Source organism: Dama dama, chromosome 12 (assembly GCF_033118175.1).
Source record: "Dama dama isolate Ldn47 chromosome 12, ASM3311817v1, whole genome shotgun sequence".
Taxonomy (NCBI): domain Eukaryota; kingdom Metazoa; phylum Chordata; class Mammalia; order Artiodactyla; family Cervidae; genus Dama; species Dama dama.
In genome coordinates this window covers 73,054,186-73,070,941 of record NC_083692.1, presented here as the reverse complement: position 1 = coordinate 73,070,941, position 16,756 = coordinate 73,054,186, and the positions used below count along the sequence as shown (strand labels likewise).

At 40.3% G+C, this 16,756-nt stretch overlaps 1 protein-coding gene and 1 pseudogene across 1 annotated transcript in view; one reads left to right on the top strand and one right to left on the bottom strand.

The window, feature by feature from the left end:
- The window catches only part of AVEN (apoptosis and caspase activation inhibitor), a 196,716-nt gene that overhangs the window by 84,465 nt on the left and 95,495 nt on the right, over positions 1-16,756 (top strand). The window lies entirely within an intron of this gene.
- Positions 4,213-5,759, bottom strand: LOC133067265 (translation machinery-associated protein 7-like; annotated as a pseudogene).

Here is a 16,756-nt window from a genome sequence, read left to right as displayed (position 1 = left end):
GTCATAGAAAATGTTGACCAGTATTCATTCAAAGGACCTTTATTAAACAGTTACTGTATGCTAGTCACAGAAAGGTGTGTGGGTCCTACATACCTGCCCCAAGAATCTCACAGGTAAAATAAATTCTTATACTTTAAAGCATGGCCTTATATCTTTTTAAAGTCTTAAGTTGCTCTTAATTATAGTTTACCTCAATGTCATTATTCTGGAAATTCTAAGCACCAAAGAATCATGACATAATCAAACACGCCAAACTTCAAACATTTCTTATTACTGGGAAAAAGATGGCTTTGTCAATCAGTGATGAATGGTCCAAGTGGAGTCACCATCTGGGGAAAAAGTGGGATTCAAACCTCAGACTATATAGTGGGATAAAGTCAGTGTGGGTCAAAATTTTAAATGTAAAGCAAAAATCACATGAAGGTATTAGAACAAATCACGGACAAATTCTTTTCTAATGTCAGAATGGGGAGAGTGACAGTGGCTCAGTTGTGTCTGCCTCTTTGCGACCCCATGGACTATACAGTCAATGGCACTCTCCAGGGCAGAATACTGGACCGTGTAGCCTTTCCCTTCTTCAGGGGATCTTCCCAACCCAGGGATCGAACCCAGGTCTCCTGCACTGCAGGTGGATTCTATACCAGCTTAGCCACAAGGGAAGCCCAAGAATGGGGAAGGTCTTTCTAAATGACACATAAAATCCAGAAACCATACAAGACTTTGGTCTTATGTTTGGAGTTATGTTTACACTCAATGTTTAGGCTAATAGTGACCAGTCACCCCTCTGTCTCTCTTGGTTGCCAAGGAATAGGTAACATAATCATATAAAAATTTAGAATTTGTGCATGGCAAAAACCATAACCAAAACCAAAAGACATATGATTATATGCATGGTGGTGGGGGTTGGTGGAGAGGATTATAACTCATTACAGAGAACTGATTTCCACCATGTATGTGATGAGTTTTAACAACCTTATTAAAAATCGGCAAAGGCTATGAGCAGACTATTCACAGAAAATGAAATGCAAATGGCTCTTAAATATGTGAAAAGATTTTCAACCCACTCATGACAAGAGAGATGCAAATTAAAATTGAACTGAAATCCATATTTTTCAGTTTTCAGACTGACAGATGTCAGAAAGTTTGAGATCATGTTGGCAAGGGTGTGGCTGGAGAAGGGCATTGGGGTTGAGGAAACAGCAGGAGCAGAGACACAGAGGCTGAAAAGAGTAGGGTCAGCAAATTGGAACAGAACTGGGTAAGTGGGGCCAAGCACGTAGACAATAGCAAAGAGTGACGGCAGCAAACTCACGTTGAGGAGAAGATGGGGAAACTAGACATCAGAAGCCAAAACTCAGCGTTCATTATGGTGGAGGCAAACAGCCCTGAGGTATCGTAGTCTTTAAAGGGTCCCTTTATAATGACTCATCAGGGTCACTGCAGAAGGTTGCGTTATGCCCGACGTGTTTTTATTTTAAAAAAACATTAAGGTAGAGTTCTGGGTGACTTCCCTGGTAGTCCAGTGGTTAAGACTCCACACTCCCAATGCAGGGGGTCTGGTTTTGATCCCTGGTTGGGGAACTAGATCACACATGGCACAACTGAAGATGCCATATGTGGCAATTAAGACCCAGCACAGACAAAAAAAAAAAGAGTTTTGGGACTTCCTACATGGTGCTATAGAGAAAGCTGAGCACTGAAGAATTGATTTTTTTGAACCATGGTGTTGGAGAAGACTCTTGAGAATCCCTTGACTGCAAGGAGATCCAACCAGTCCATCCTAAAGGAAATCAGTCCTGAATGTTCATTGGAAGGACTGATGTTGAAGCTTAAACTCCAATACTTTGGCCACCTAATAGGAAGAGCTGACTCATTTGAGATCCTGATTCTGGGGAAGATTGAAGGCAGGAGGAGAAGGGAATGACAGAGGATGAGATGGTTGGATGGTATCACTGACTCAATGGACATGAGTTTGAGTAAACTCCAGGAGCTGGTCATGGACAGGGAGGCCTGGCGTGCTGCAGTCTATGGGGTCGCAGAGAGTCGGACATGACTGAGCTACTGAACTGAACTGAACACGGTGCTAGTGGTAAAGAATCTGCCTGCCAATGCAGGAGACATAAGAGATGCAGGTTTGATCCCTGTGTTGGGAAGATCCCCTGGAGGAGGAAATTGCAACCCACTCCAGTATTCTTGCCTGGAAAATCCCATGGACAGAGGAGCCTGGTGGGCTACAGTCCATGGGGTTATGAAGAGTTGGACATGACTGAGCATCTGAGCACCAAGATAGAGTTTTAAATCAAACACATTTAGCACTCTCAATAAATTATAATTTAAGGACAGTTGTTATTTCATTCATCTTTATAGAGGGTACTTTGAAGATGTGAATGAATGAAGTGCATCTCATACTGTTTTAGTTGCTTATTTCCACTCTTAGTTTCTCTTACAGTCAAGTTATGTTCACACTGAATGTTTAAGCTAATAGTGGCCAGTCACCCCTCTGTCTCTGTTGGTTGCCAAGGAATAGGTAACATAATTTACTGATTGGGAGAGAGATGAACTACTACTGCTTGATTTTGAAAAAGCAAGAGATATGTGTGATTTAACAGAATGGTGGTCTTGGGATCTCCATGGAGCATGTGTCCACTTGCTCACACTCCCACCATGTTGTAGGCAAGTGCAGGTCTGGGCACAGGCTCTTAAAGACTGTAATGTGTGGACAACACACTAGTGAATATACCAAAAGAGAGGCAGATTCCCAGATACAGAGAATAAACCAGTGGTTACCAGGGGGAGAGGGAAGCGGGGAGAGGCAATATAGTGGTAGGGGAGAGTAAGAGAAACAAACTGTTAGGTATATAATAATCTAGGCTTCCCTGGTGGCTCAGTGGTAAAGAATCCGACTGCCAATGCAGGAGACTCAGGTTCGATTCCTGGGTCAGGAATATCCCCTGGAGTAGGAACTGGCAACCCACTCACGTATTCCGGCCTGGAGAATCACATGGACAGAGAAGCATGGAGGGCTGCAATTCATAGGGTTGCAGAGTTAGACGCAACTGAGCATGCACACACACACTTTTATTTTTATTTCCGTTCCCTCCCCTCCCCTCATATTTCTTATCCTCCTCTTATTGCTTCTGCTTCATTTGTCATTTTATTCTCAGAATTCCAGAATTCATGATCCTCTTTAAAATGAGGTTATTGTCACTTGTCATGACTAGTTTAGTGTTGGAGGCAGCAGATGAGATCAGATGGCTACTATACCTATACCTTTTGGTCTAGGATGTTATCATTCTCTGCAGTCTCCATGGTTTAAGTGTTATACCTTGTGGATTATGGCTTCAGATTTTATAAGTATTAGGGGCAAATAGGGCACCAAATATTTAATGAGATTTTTGTCTGCTTGCTTTCTTATCAAAGACTGTAATTATCTGCTCAACCCAGAACGTTAGCTTAATTTACATTTTCCTTCTTACTCACATTTTGGTCGCTGTCTAGATTTTTAAAAAAACTTAATCCTTTGCCCAAGTATATTTCAGTAGTCTCTTTGAGTCACTAAGGCAAAAGCTTTAGCGAAAAGATAAACCTTAAGAGAGTACTTTGAATGCTGATGAGCACAGATCCTATAGGATTTTCTGATGGGCAGGGCTGTAGGTGCTGTTAGAAAAAAAAAGGCAACCATGTATCCTCAATGCTATCTGAAAGGTAAGCATATCATTTTGTATTGAATTCTTGGATAGGTAGTCACTAACCAAGATGATTTGTACCCTTTTCAATGCACAGTTGTAGGAAGATAACCATCTGGTACTTGTCAGTAGTGCTTTCAGAGACTTGTCTAGGTAGAAACTAATGATTGAGAAATGGTGACATTGATAACTCAGGTGTTGTTCATCTGAATTATGAAGAATTGAGTTTGTGAGACTGAAAGTAAATGGAAGAATCTTATTTACTAATACTGGGGTACTCCTTGAAATGTTTTATTTCCGTTTTTAGATTCTGTGGACAAAGGTCAGGTCAGACTTGGCATTCTTGTGTGTATGTGGCTGTCTTATAGTGTTATGTTAGACACTCAAATGTAGTTATTGATTGACATTTTGTCTATATTGTTTTCCTCAGTCAGACAGTTTCATCTCATATCCAGTTCAGCTGTCTCAGAAAATTAGGTAAATTTGAGTTGTTATACAAAAATCAAATGCATATTTACTCTATTTTTCTATTTATGCTGTTTGGGAGACATTTAAAAAAAGTTACTCTGTTTCATTATTTATGCAATTTCATCTCTTTTCAGAGATTCATTGTAATTTTTGCCATTGAGCTTGCTGATGTCTGACTCAGAAAGAGGAAAGATACTGAAATTGCAGTAAATGAGATTTAATTTCATATTTGCCTCTAACCAACAAATACTACAGGTGCTACCAATTACGGGCAAACATCTATATAGACAAAGTAGGATAAATTTAGGAGTTGTCTTCTAATCGTTCAGGAAATAGGTTGCAAGGTGTTTTGCTGTCTTCTCAGTGCGTTGCCTCTTCCAACTCCCTCCATCTGTACCCTTGAAAATTAGAACGAATTTTTCTTTCCTCTTTGATGTGGAAAACAGAACTGGCATTTTTCTAATTGAAGATAATATTACTCATCCCCACTCCCCCCACCTTCATTTGTGAGCTGCTGTTATCTGTTGAATATGTAGCCACCTCGGCATAGACTGATTGCTAAAAACTAAGCCAGATAAAGAGAAATTTGGTCCTAAAGCATGTCTTCTGTTACTATAGTCACATAAACTCTTGGTGATCTGGAGACCTTGCTATTGAAATGGAATGGATTTTTGTGCTCTAGAGCTGTGCTTACATGAATGGAGAAGAGTGAATTGTGTGTGGTAGGTATTTAGGAAATTAGTGTTTGGCATTGGTCTTATCTGGCCTTATCGATGGAGGTAAGAGTGATTTCCTTGAAGAATAGAAACATCCTTCTTAGTTAAGATACAGTTTAACTTCGAAGTCTAGCTGTCAGACTCCCCTCCTCTGCTGCCTTGGTCTTTCTTAAATAATTTCTTCTTGATTTTATATTCACTGTATGTGTGATATTTCAGTAGTGGATGTGGTCCTTGAACTTTGGAAGTAGGCCCCACCTACATCTTCTTCTGCTTATTGGTTTGCTTGGCTTGTTCTAGGGTGACCCTAATTGTGTTGGTAAGTATCTTTTCCCTCATAGCTGGGAGTATCTAAATAATAAAATTTTCCCTAGTTTCTTTTTTTTTTTTAACAAAAATTTACTCTTAAGTGTACAGTAGTTTCCAAGACAGTACTTCATTCTCACTATATGTGGCAACAGATGTTACAGCAGAGAATCCAGATGTTAAATGGAATTGAATTTAAACAGGAATGGAATTAAGAATCATCATTACCTCAGGCACAAGGAGCAGCATACTTTTTGCCAGATTTCTTAATTCCACCTGTGGCCAGGGGGCCTCTTCCCATGGCTTTTGCTTTTATTTTATATTGTTTTGTTTTTGGCCTCTCCTTCTGGCTTGTGGGATCTTGTTTTCCCAACCAGGGATTGAACTTGGGCTCTCGGCAGTGAAAGCACGAAGTCCTAAACACTGGACCACCAGGGAATTCCTTGCCTTCGCTTTAACTCCTTCAGTTTCTTTTGTTTCTCTTTCTTTTTCTGCCTGAATGCCTTATCTTCCTCATCCGTCTCCTCAATATGCTTCTGGGTTGCTTTAGGGGCTTTTTCTTGCCACCTTCGTGGCCCAACATGGTGCCTGCCCCCCCCTTCTCCCTCTTCATCCCTGATTATGGATGCTAGAGATACTTGCCATTTGGCATAAAGTGAATTTGGCTTTTGAGGCCATGCTGGCTCATTTGGCTGAAGGTACCTTGTAACTTTTTATGGCCTTTGAGACCAGATGAACTGGATGCTGTAGAGGTAATTAAAATGATAAACTATAGTCACTCTAACTATATTATTTGGTTAAATATTTAAAATAAATTTCATTTGTGGGAACTGTAGGAAGAATTATTTGTAGGAACTGTAAGCTGAATTATCTCAGTATTACATGCACATATATTTTAAAAAATACAAATAGTCTTGTTAATTTGATTACTGATTTGTTGTTCATTCCAGAAACATCTGTTGAACAATAGCGTGTGTTTGGGTACTGTGCTAGGGCCCTGGGGAGGTTGGTAGGGGCACAAAGAGGAACAAGACTTGGTCCCTGCCTTGGAGGAGCTTTCAGACTAGCAGGGTGGCTAAGTATGCAAATATGTGACCCGCATCTGGTAGAGGTACACAGAAAGGGTATGAGCACAAAATAGGGAGTGAGTATTCTCCTTGGAAACCTTTACTGAGAGGTACTCCTAGGGAGCATCAACACTGGAGGGATGTACAGAAGAGGAATGTGGACTTGAGAGAGGGGTAAAGATAGGAAAGAGTTTCTGGTGGAAATGAAAAAGGCAAAGGTTTCAAGGAGAAATGATGTTAAATGCCATAGAGCAGTAAAGCAGGATGAGGATTTATAATAAATAATTGTGGCTTGAGAGTCACCGTGGTGAGGGCAGTTCAGTGGGGCAGTGAGTACAGAAGCCGGCGTGTTGGGATCTGAAGGATGAATGAGAAAAAAATGGAGAGTAGGTTTAGCTCATGTTAAGAAGTTTGTTGGAGAAGAGGCAGAGGTCGAGAGACAGACAATCCAAGGAAAGGATGTGCGTGGATTGCAGAATATTTCAAACATTTTCAAGTATAGGAAACTTAAGCTTGTAAGTGGGTTGTGAAGAAGAGGCCCATAAAGGATGACATTGAAATGAAACAAAAAGAAGTAATCATCAGTAGATCAAAGTTTGCGAGCATGTAGGAGAGGATATATCGTATCAACAATGCCATAGGTCATTTTGTGTTTGTTATCTCCACTCTTTATTCTCCTGGAACCCTAAAGAGCAATGCTACACTCACATAAACTGGAAATACAGTAGACATAAAATCAGTAGCATAATTCCTGGCAAGGATCTAGTGTTATGTTTAGTATAAACTAAGTGAATTCAGAAAGAATGTGAATTAGAAACGGGGCACAGAGGTTATAGAATTACTGAGGTTGTAGAGAAAATGTGCTGAAGGGCGTGAATGCAAAACTTGAATTTGAGAATTTGTGTCTGTTGACATGGATTGGGAAGGAAATTCGCTTCTTACGTATTTGGAATCATTTGGGTAAAATGTCTCTTGCCTTCAAGGAGACAGGTTTGATGAGAATGGAAGAGCGTGGGCTCGAGAATAGTGAGATGAAATTCTACAAGGAAGCAAAGGGAAATGAATGAAGGATTTGAAGGCTTGTTTAGTCTTTAATTTTTGTTCAGGGAATAATGTAAGTATTACATTGACAATGTAAGTATTGTACTACATCGACATGGTCGAAGTATTAACTGTTGAGAAATTGTTTCAGGAATAGTGTGAAGCAAGCTATTCCTTGAACAGTGTTTGCCTCCTCCCTCAAGGAGGCCTGCATACAGATTTTGGTGCTGGAAATGCAGACTGGAGCACCACACGAGACTTCCCTAGATCTGGCCTCGGCCAAGGCCCTACCCCCTCTCTCAAGTTCACTCTTCTTTTAACAGTAGCAACTGCTTGCCGTTTCCGGAACATACCAGACGCTCTACCTTTTAACCAGGTGTTTCGTCTGATTATTCCCTTAACCAACTTTTGCCTTTTCTTTAAAGACTCTCCCTCATCCTTGTTTCCTTCTTGGAGTTTTCCCTGATAGCCCAGCGCGGTCAGTCAGTCCTTCCTTTCTCTGTGTTGGCTCTGTCCCTTGGACCCGCATTCTCACAACCCTGGTCATGACCTGTAATGACAACTTGAAGTTTTCGGGTGTCTCTCTCCCTCATGACTTCTAAGTTCCTTGAAGCAGAGGCAATACTTTTCATCTTTGAGGTGTCAGCACCTGATGGTTTATTGGCTTATAGTAGGACATCAATAAATAAATGTAAATGGAGATAACGCCAGATATGTCAAATGATTACAGATAAATAAAATAGTACATTTAAATTAAAAAAATAAATGTTTGTGGAAATGAGTTGAATTGTCATGCTTAAACAACCCCCCAAAATCATATTTTAGATGCATTCTTGAGGTCTCAAACTCCTGCCATCATATCCATGAGTACAGAGAGGGTTCTTTTCTTGTTTTTTTTTTACATTTTTAGTATTTTTAGATATACTAGAAGTATTACTTAAAAATATTGTTACTTTATGCCTTCTGCCTCATTGGCATCTTTAAAATATTGATGTTCTTTAGACATTTAGGTATTTGAATTTTACTTTTAAAGTATACAAGATAAATTTGTTTAATGATGCTTGCTTCTGTCAACTTGTACAGTAATTGAGACAGCTGATATAGGCAATTAAGAGATATTTGATATTCTCATAAGTATATTAGATATTTTTAGAAATAGCATGTGGTCTCATGTTTATATCTAATTGTATATATACTTGAGTATGTTATACGTATAGTTTTAAGAGATTTTGTATCATTCTGGAAAAAGAAAAGCTTTTAAAACTGTTGGAATTGTTCATGTATTTTCTACCTAGTAAAAACTATTGCAGTGTTTCCATCCATTACAGAGCCTGGCTCTCAGTTTTGTTCCAAATGATTGTGTTCAAGGGTGTCTAAGCAGTCATACTTCATGGTTAAATTACTTACTTAATTACATAGTCCCCCAGTCATCTATATTACAGATATTTCTATTTTCCTCATTTTTTTTTTCCTCAGCGGTTATGGCAGTTTTTCATTTCTCCTATTCTGTTAGTTGGGGTATGTATGCCTCTTGGTTTTCAAGAAATTAAAGCACTAGGTGCACCCTGTTTGACTTTTCCCTGCCTCTTGCTGGGGCATTCACTGTTGCCAGATCAGTCTCCAATGGATGCGTGAGAGTCTGGCTGCCAGGATTTTCCGTCAGTGGTTTCTTGCAGTCAGGTGGGAAAGGAGGTGGGAGGGGCTGGGGGCTTGTCACCTTTTTCTTAATCTCCCTGTTTTCCGTGGAGCCCCCCACTTCCTCCCACATCTATACCTGGTGTCCTTGAGCCCAGAACTCCTCGACTCCATGGTTCTAACCTCATCTGCACATTCAAAATCTCCAATGGTGGTTTCAAACTACTGATAACCAGCCACACCCCATGACTATCAAAAATTCAAATCAGAAACTCTAGGGTGGGACTCACAATTTTTTAAAGTTCTCCAGGTGATTCCCGAATGCAGGCAGCTGGGGAAATCAGTGGATCCTTCTGTGATCTGGCCCCTCAGGCCATCTAAGGCCCCCTTTGCCCCCTTCACCTTCCCCATCACCGCCCCCACCACATCAGCTTCCACGGTGTTCGCTCGCTGAGCGTGCTTCCCTGTCGAGGTCTGCGCGTCCCGCCCGCTGTGTCTGGCTGAGATGCTCTTCCCTCGGGTGTCCGCACGGCTCACTTCTCCTTCCAGGGCCCTGCTCTCCAGCCAGAAGCACGTCACCCTCCCTGCCCCACTGCCGCTTGCTCCAGAGCAGTTATCACAGGCCCCCTGGCTTGTGTCTCCCCCACAAGGCAGCAGCTCCATGGGGACAGGCCTTGGCTGTGTCTCCATGGAGATTTCCGGGCATCCAGGACTGAGCCTGGCACAGGGTAGCTGCTCACCGTCCATCAATGCAACACATTTCTCTAGAGAAGTTTCCCTGCTGACCTTGCAGGGAGAGTTGGTTACATGTTTGTGTGATGCTGGGCAGGAGCTCTGGGGAGACTAGTCGCTCCCAGGTGTTTTCAGCCTGCCTTTCCCGTTGCAGCCCTTCTGCCCGAGTGTCAGAGACACCTGTGCCTGCACTCCTAAGCCTTTCTTCTGAGCGGCTCTTCTGAGGCTCTCATGGCTGGGCTGCCAGGTCAGTTGCCTTCCCACACTTGGCTGCTGCCATCTCTTCTCTTTGTCTTTAGGATTAACAGTCATTTAAGTGAATATTCAGGAACGAGTGGAGGTGACGTGTTGTGTTCAGTCCACTCTGTTTAACCAGAGGTTGCCCCTCATCAGCTCCTCCATCGGTCCACTTACAGATTAATTTCTTCCATGAGTTTATTGAATATCAACTCTGTGCCAGACACTGAAAAAAATGCACAGTTCCTGCTCTCACTGAGGTTGTTTCCTAGGGCTTGTGAGTGGTGAATTTGGATGAAAGAATCAGTTATAGTTGATAGAGTAGAAATGTGTTAATTTCTACAGTATAGCGAAGTGATTCAGTTACCTATACATTCTTTTTGATGTTCTTTTCCGTGATAGTTTATCACAGGATATTGAATATAGTTTCCTAGGCAATACAATAGGATCTTGTTGTTGATCTATTTTATATGTAGTAGTTTGCATCTGGGCTTCCCAAGTGGCGCTAGTGGTAAAGAACCTGCCTGCCAATACAGGAGACATAAAAAATGAAGGTTCGATCCCTGGGTCGGGAAGATCCCTGGAGGAGGCCATGGCATTACCCACCGCAGTACCCACTCTAGTATTCTTGCCTTGAGAATCCCATGGACAGAGGAGCCTGGTGGGCTACAGTCCATAGGGTGTCACAGAGTCGGACCCAACTGAGTGACTTAGCATACACACACAGTTTGCATCTACTGATCCCAAACTCCCAATTCTTCCCTCCCCAGACCCCTCCCCTCTTGGCAACCACAAGTTTGTTCTCTGTGAGTCTGTTCGTTTCAAGGATAAGCTCATCTGTGTCATATTTCAGATTCTACAAGGATAAATTCTTTTTACTATTCTTACGGTATTTCAAAATGTTTGGAATTATTTGAAAATAAAATGTTGTTTTTTTTTAATGTGTCACACAGGGACTCAATCATTAAGAGTCTCCTATGCCATGTCAGAGGCCCTAAAGGCTTTGTGAGCCATGGAGGGTCTTAAGCAGGGTAGTGCTGTGATAAGTTTTGGATTTAGAAAGATTGACTCTTGAGTGTAAACTGGGATGGGTTTGAGGCATGCAAGACTGGAGGAAGGGAGAGCAGGTAGGAGGCTTTTATAATAATCCAGAAATGATGAAGGCCTAGGATGAGACCCTGAGGATGGAGCAAAGCCGCTTTTTCCATAATGCCCATGTTATCAGATTCCCTTGGAGGCAAAGCGCCGTTTCTGTGGTAATACAATCTGCCATGTACCATTATTAAGGAAAGTAAGCTTGGTTTTAGAGACTAAGTATCTCTCGTGGTTGTACCCAGAATCGAAATACTAGGATTTATGACAAAATTGATACTGCCACACACAAAAAGACCCACCAGAGAATAACACGGGTTATTACTGTTAGGGGACAACTCCAGGTGCTGGCATTATGAGACACTGCCCAGAACTGAATTCAGCTGGTCTGATGGATAACATGTTGGAATTTGTGCTAGCACATTTCTTTATTGCTGCTGCTGCCATAAATTCTGTATTTTATCCAGTTGTGTATTTCTATCCCGTTGGACAGTGTTTGCCGTCTCTTGTTGCTATGGAGAGTCCATCCCTGCTGCGGTAGGCTATTAAATGCCTTAAGGATTCTTTATATATCTGCTTTAGTGGAAGGTCATTTCTGTCATTTTTACTTCAAGTTTTTCTGTTAACAAAAGAGCTTTTGAATGTTTGGTGAATGTTTTAAAATTTATATTGACTTCTGTCTCACATGTGGGTATTGTTCTTTGTGCTTATTACAGGGGAACTGCCCAGAGAAACATCAGTCCAGAGAAATCCCACTTTCCTCCCACAATTTAGGAGATAATTGAGGAGAACTGTAGACCTGGTGGATTCATTGCACAGATAATAGGTTCCCAGTATTGAGCTAGGTGCATTTGGTTTCTCCTATCTGCTCAGGGGCAGGGATCATGGCCTAATTAATCTTTATATTCTCTCTCACTTACCACGTACTCATTGCTTGCTTGATATCTTGTGAATTGAGCAGGAAATGGGAGAGAAGTAGGTTTTGTTCTGTGAGCCACATTCAGGGCTGCATAGTTGATATAGTAGAAATACTGTAAGAATAGTAAAAAGAATTTATCCTTGTAGAATCTTAACGTATGACACAGATGAGCTTATCCTTGAAACAAATTCACAGACAGAGAACAAATTTGTGGTTGCCAAGAGGGGAGGGGCCTGGGAGGGAAGAATTCGGAGTTTTGGATTAGTAGATGAAAACTATGTGTGTATGCTAAGTCATTCAGTAAGGCAGCTTTCTTAAGCCTGAATAATATTCCATTGTATATATAATTGCATGTATGTATCATATTTCATGTATTCACTTACCTGTCAATGGGCATTTGGGTTGCTTCTTGGCTACTATGAATAGTGATGCTGTGAATGTAGATGTGCAAATATGTCCTTTAGATTCATTTCAATCCTTTGGATATATATATATTCCAATATGTATATGTGTGTGTATATACATATATTCCAGAGGTGGAATTGCTGGATAGTATGGTAGATCATCTATTTTAAATTTTTTGAAGGAACCTCTATAACTGTTTTCCGTAGCAGTCACATTTTACAAACTCCCAGTAGTGTATAAGTGTTTTTTTACTCTCTTCACAGCCTCACCAACATTAACGCATTTTTATTTTTATGTTAAAACAAATATACTATGATATTGACTCTTACATTTTTGAGTAACTTTTAAAGGTAAAACAGAAGCCTTCAAATAAATTTTGATTCTGTAGTAAATCCTTTAACAAAAGGAGTACTTTGGTTTAAAAAAAAAAAAAAAATTTGAGAAGCCCTGAACTGCAAAAGAAATCCTCAGGATAAATCTAGTTGAGAAGAATCCATGCATGTACATGAAGATAAAAAACATCTTCCCAGAGCAACATGTCACAAAGAACAACTTCATCTTTTAACACTTAGTACCACAGGCATTTAGTAGGGAAGTAAAGTCTAATTATGTCAGCAACTCAAGATTCCCTGAAAGTGATTATTTTTGAAAAGGAGCTTGAAGTAGGATGGTAAATATGAATTGACAGCAAGAAGAATATGCATTACTCTAAAGAAAAAGGTGATACAATGACACAATCATAGAAGTTGACATTGGCAGCTAATACTCAGTGCTTTTTCTTCTCTGTATTTAGTCATAGTTGTCATTGGATTTAGTAGCTGAATTTATTTAATGAGGACTGGTTGAACATTTTTATTTTTTTTGAGATCTGACAGAAAGTCTTCAAATGCCATGATGATTCGTGTCACTAAATTTGTAGAGTGAATTTAAACAACTACTTGATGAACAGCATTTTGTTAGCTAATCCCCCAGGACCAAGTGTTTCTGATGGTTGTGATTTAGGGTAGGCTTTGCCTTTATTTTCTTTTTCTTTGCCATGGCTTGAAGGGAGAAAGAGCAGTTTCTGTCAAGAAAGAAAATGGTGAAAAACTGAAGTGTATAGGCAGCTAACAAAGTGTTCTACTTTTTGCAAGTATTGTCCCATCTTGTGTGGATCTAAGTCAATCTTAATTCAAGTGATGACTTATGTTTTCAATATGTGACTGTAAGATTGTTATTCCATAAGTCTTATGTTTTTTTATTCACACATAAATTTTTATTCTTTGGTGTGGTATATCAATATATCTTAAGATCTGTCCATTTTCAGGTTTTAAGCCACCCCTCCTCTGCTGGTGACTTTCTTTGGCTGTGTTCTTTCTTTGGCTGTATTTTAATTACCTTTTGCTTCAAAGCTCTGTTTCATTTTTTAAGTGTCAACTGTGCAGTTACCAAAACTAATACTAAAGCTACCAGACTAGAATGGATATGTTACGTTCTGATGGGGTAATAGTAATTTGAGTACTTGGATCAGCTGGTGATGATTCCTATCACACGTGGCCATATTCTTTGGTTGGTAGGTTTCAGGTGTCTGTGTCAGGCGACAGCCTTACTGTTTACTTAACCTCAAACAACTAGATGTTGAAGAACTAATTTCATATTTAGAAATGAGTAAATGACTCTTTGATGTAAAATGCTAGCTGCAGAAAGTGAATCAGTGTCTGTTTAGCAATGTGTGAATTAAATATCATCACATTTTGAGCAAATTATGTTTAAGCAAGCAGCTTCTAAAGTGGCTTCCTTGGAGCACTGATTTTATAAGGTGTTAATAGATATTCTATGAAGAAAGACTTTTGTAGTTCCTGGGGTTGAGGAACCTTAGATTAAATAGTATGTTGTTGTTCAGTTGCTCAGTTGATCTGACTCTCTGCGACCCCATGGACTGTAACACACAGGCTTCCCTATCATTCATCATCTCTTGGAGCTTGCTCAGATTCATGTCTGTTGAGTCGGTGATGCCATCCAACCATCTCGTCGTCTGTCGTCCCCTTCTCCTCCTGCCTTCAATCTTTTCCAGCATCAGGGTTTTTTCCAATGAGTCATTTCTTTGCATCAGGTGGCCACAGTATTGGAGCTTCATGTTCAGCATCAGTCTTCCAATGAATATTCAGGTCTGATTTCCTTTAGGATGGACTGGTTGTATCTCCTTGCTATCCAAGGGACTCTCAAGAGTCTTCTCCAACACTACAGTTCAAAAGTATCAATTCTTCAGCACTCAGCCTTCTTTTTGGTCCAACTCTCACATTCATACATGACTTCTGGGAAAACCATAGCTTTGACTAGATGGACCCTTGCTGGCAAAGTAATGGCTCTGCTTTTTCATACGCTGTCTAGATTTGTCATAATTTTCTTCCAAGAAGCAAGCGTCTTTTAATTTCATCACTCGCAGTCACCATCTGCAGTGATTTTGGACCCAAGAAAATAGTCTGTGACTGTTTTCGTTGTTTGCCATCTATTTGCCATGAAGTGATGGGACCAGATGCCATGATCTTCGTTTTTTGAATGTTGAGTTTTAAGCCAGTTTTTTCACTGTCCTCTTTCATTTTCATCAAGAGGTCTTTAGTTCCTCTTCTCTTTTGCTGTAACGGTGGTATCATCTGCATATCTAAGGTTATTGATATTTCTCCTGGCAATCTTGATTCCAGGAGATTTTTATCTTTAATCTTTATCCAGCCTGGCATTTCGCATGATGTACTCTGCATATAACTAAATAAGCAGGGTGAGAATATACAGCCTTGATGTACTCCTTTCCCACTTTGGAGCCAGTCCATTGTTCCATGTCTGGTTCTAACTGTTGCTTCTTGACTTGCATACAGGTTTCTCAGGTGGCAGGTAAGGTGGTCTCGTATTTCCATCTCTTAAAGAATTTTCCACAGTGTGTTGTGATCCACACAGTCAAAGACTTTAGCATGGTCAATGAAGTAGAAGCAGATGTTTTTCTGGAACTCTCTTGCTTTTTTGATGATCCAGCATATGTTGGCAATTTGATCTCTGGTTCCTCTGCCTTTTCTAAATCCAGCTTGAACATTTGGAAGTTCACAGTTCATGTACTATTGAAGCCTAGCTTGGAGAATTTTGAGCATTATTTTGCTAGCATGTAAAATGAGTGCAGTTGTGCAGTAGTTTGAACATTCTTTGTCATTGCCCTTCTTTGGGACTGTAATGAAAACTGACCTTTTCCAGTCCTGTGGCCACTGCTGAGTTTTCCAAATTTGCTGGCATATTGAGTGCAGTACTTTAATGGCATCATCTTTTAGAATTTGAATAGCTCAACTGGAATTCTGTCACTTCCACTAGCTTTGTTCATAGCGATGCTTCCTAAGGACCACTTGACTTTGGACTTCAGGATGTCTGGCTCTAAGTGAGTGATCCCACCATCGTGGTTTTCTGGGTCATTAAGTTTTTTTTTTTTTTTTTTTGTATAGTTCTTCTTTATATTCTTGCCACCTTTTCTTAATATCTTCTGCTCCTGTTAGGTCCATACTGTTTCTGTCCTTTATTGTGCCCATCTTTGCATGAAATGTTCCTTTGGTATCTCTAATTTTCTTTAAGAGATCTCTGGTCTTTCCCATTCTGTTTTTTCCTATATTTCTTTGCATTGTTCACTTAGGATGACTTTCTTATCTCTCCTTGCTATTCTTTGGAACTCTGCATTCAGATGGGTGAATTCTTTTTTTCTCAGCTATTTGTAAGGCTTCCTCAGACAACCATTTTCCTCTTTGCATTTCTTTGTCTTGCGGAAGGTTTTGATCACCGCCTCCTGTACAGTGTCACAAACCTCTGTCCATAGTTCTTCAGGCACTCTTGTCTATCAGACCTAATCCCTTGAATCTGTCACTTTCACTGTATAACTTAAGGGATTTGATTTAGGTCATACCTGAATGGTCTAGTGGTTTTCCCTACTTTCTTCAATTTCAGTTTGAATTTGGCAATAAGGAGTTCATGGTCTGAGCCACAATCCACTCCCAGTCTTGTTTTTGCTGACTGTATAGAGCTTCTCCATCTTTGGCTGCATAGAATATAATCATTCTGATGTCGGTGTTGACCATCTGGTGATGTCCATGTATAGAATTGTCTGTTGTGTTGTTGGAAAAGGGTGTTTGCTATGACCAGTTTGTTTTCTTAGCAAAACTCTGTTAGCTTTTGCCCTCCTTCATTTTGTACTCCAGGGCCAAATTAGCCTGTTACTCCAGGTATCTCTTGGCTTCCTACTTTTGCATTTCAGTCACCTATGATGAAAAAGACATCTTTTTTGGTGTTAGTTCTAGAAGGTCTTGTACATCTTCATAGACTGTTCAACTTCAGCTTCAGCATTACTGGTCGGGGCCTAGATTTGGATTACTGTGATATTGAATGGTTTGCTTTGGAAACGAACAGAGATCATTCTGTCATTTTTGAGATTGCATCCAGATACTG